General features: G+C 57.4%; 1 pseudogene; it reads right to left on the reverse strand.

Annotated features, from left to right (window-relative positions):
* Positions 1–23: 23 nt before the first annotated feature.
* Positions 24–2503, reverse strand: LOC124232669 (olfactory receptor 1361-like; annotated as a pseudogene).
* Between the last annotated feature and the right edge of the window lie 182 nt (positions 2504–2685).

Consider the following 2685-nt stretch of genomic DNA (forward strand, 5'->3'; position numbering starts at 1 on the left):
GCAGTTGGGTCTAAAAGGAGTCATCAGAGATGCTTAGCGAAGCCCCCCGCTGAGAAGCCTCCCAGGGCGCCCTTCGGGTCCCGGTTCCGCGGGCTGCAGATGAAGGGGCTCGGCATGGGGGCGACCGTGGTGTGCATCCCCGTGGCTGCCACGTCCCTCTGGGGGGCGTGCGTGGATGCCGGGTTAAAGTTGACCCAATGATAGTCCCGAAGAAGAGAGAGACGACACAAAGGTGAGAGCCACCGGTGGAGAACGCCTTCCACTCTCCCGGGCCCAGGGCGCCTTCCACAGCTACGGCAGCTGGTGTGTAAGAGGCCGTGATGCACACGAAAGGGGCCAGAACCCCCCGGGCTCCTGGGACCAAGACCAGCATCTTGTTGACTCCGGTGTCAGGACAGGAGCGCTTGATCAAGGCATTGAGCTCACAGAAGAAGTGTGGGATCCTATTGGTGCAACAGGACAAGGAGCTCATCAGGATAGTGTGGAGTGTGGAGAGCAGGTTGGCTGACATCCGGGTCCAGCCACCAGCAGAGCACCCCCAAGGACACTCGTGGTGCCATGTAGTGCAGAGGACAGCAGAGAGCCAGGTAGCGGTCATGAGCCATGACTGCGAGAAGGATGCTGTCAGCTACCCCAAAGGCGACGAAGAAATACATCTGGGCCAGGCCAGCCGAGGAGGAGATGGTGCCTGCACAGGGGGTTCCCCAGCATCTTGGGGATGGTGGTGGAGGTAAAGCAGACGTCGGGAAGGGACAGGCCCCTGAGGAAGAGGTGCCTGGGGCTGTGGAGGCGAGCGTCCGAGACCACGGCCAGATTCCCCAGCAGCTGCTCAGACACAGGCTGAAGGACGGATCAAAGAGCACCTGCTGCTGCAGAGGCTGCTCAGAGCCACCGAGGACGACGAATCCTGAGACTCGAGTCCGACTGTCCACGTCCAGGCACTGTGAAGCCGGAAACAGGGGTGTCACCGTGGGTGGGCTCCCTGGAAAGCCGCCCCTCGTGGCTGCCCTTCCCACCCACCCTTCAAGAGGCATCTCGCTTAACCTCTGAGCCTCAGTTTCCCCATCTGCTGCATGGGACCAATCGCTTTGACCCCTTCGGGTAGTTATGAAGGTCAAGCGACAAAGACATGAAAAGGGGCAAAAATCCATAGCTGACATGTAATGTGGACAACTTCTTATTAGCGGGAGCTCTCAGGGATGCTGCCAAACTAAAGAGTGACGTGTTACTTAGCTTGATTGTGGCGACTGTTGCACAGTGTACATGTGTCAACACATTGCGTTCTACACCTTAATTATATGCAAGTTTTATCTGTCAACTATACCCCAATGAGGATGGGAAAAAGAAAGAAGACCAATATAAACGAACTAAATATTTCTAGAATTTGCTTTCAAAAGTAAATATAAAGAGCGATTAAGAGCATCAGCTCTGAAGCCAGGAAGCCTGGCTTTGAATCCCAGCTCTGCCTCTTACCAGCTGTGTGACTTTAGACAGTTACTTAACCTCTCTGTGCCCCAGTTTTCTCATCTGTGAAACAAGGATCATAACAGCACCTGCTCCTTAGAGCTGTTGTGAGGATGCAATGGGCTGACATGTAAAGTGCTGAACCTGATCTACTTTTCTGAGAGTGAGCGTCTCTCAGCGTTTGAGAGCAAGGGCTCTGGTTCAGACAGACGGTGTCTAGATGCCATCCCCGACACGTCTCAGCTGTGTGAGCAGGAGACAGACGATCCCACAGCCTCAGGCTCTGGGGGGATTTAACGGGACAGTGAGTGTGGGGCTCTATGAAGGGCACTTTACTGAAGGCCCCGCTCCAAAGCGCCACTGGGCGGGCACCTCTCACATGAGTGTCCTCGCTGGGCTGTGGGACGAGACGTGTGCGGGTTAGTCGTATCTCGGGGCAGCTTATTTCAAAGGGGGCTAACTTCCCTCACTGTGTGCTGCTTCGCATCAGGGTTAAAGACCCCTTACTTTACCCCCAAATGCCGGCCCCCTGTCCGGGTGGGGCTTGCGTTCCCCTGAGCCCGGCCGGCCCTGGGCAGCCCAGTGACTGGATCGGTCCATTCAGGCTGCTCGTGCTGCAGTGACGTACAGCCCAATCTCGACAGCCGACGGCGACAAAGGCTGGTCTCACTCAGGCTCCAGGTCCATCCTGGGCTGCTGTGGCCGTGCACCGGGACGACTCCTCTACAGCACTCGGGCAGCGGGTGAGCCTCTGTCCGGACACTGTCAGTCAGCGCGGCAGCGGCAAAGCGAATTGTGTGCGGGCCCCTCAGAGCTCCTGCCAGGAAACAAGCTCCTCTCGCCTCCACCCACCTCTCGTCTGCCCCGCCTGGTGCCAAGGGTGGAGAGGCCGAAACCTCCCCAGGGGGCCACAGTGAACACGGTGAACAATGCGACTCACCAAGCCTTCCAGCCACCTTCCCTTCTGCTGAAGTCTGCGAGAGGAGTGCTTGCCTTTCTGGGAGGCGTCCTGCACGGGCTTTGTGTCTCTGGAGCCCATGCCCAGAACCCAGGAGTGCTGTTCACCCTGCATCCACAGACGCTGTGCCACGTGTGCTCAGCGCGCATGTGAGGCGCAAAAATGCTTACACTACAGGAGGCAGGCGTCTCGATGCAGAGGACGGTCACCTGCCATACTCCCTTACACTTTTCAGTCAAGCACTCTGAATTTCTGTCTCTAAA

The sequence above is a fragment of the Equus quagga genome, unplaced genomic scaffold (genome assembly GCF_021613505.1).
Source record: "Equus quagga isolate Etosha38 unplaced genomic scaffold, UCLA_HA_Equagga_1.0 HiC_scaffold_9915_RagTag, whole genome shotgun sequence".
Classification (NCBI taxonomy): Eukaryota; Metazoa; Chordata; class Mammalia; order Perissodactyla; family Equidae; genus Equus; species Equus quagga.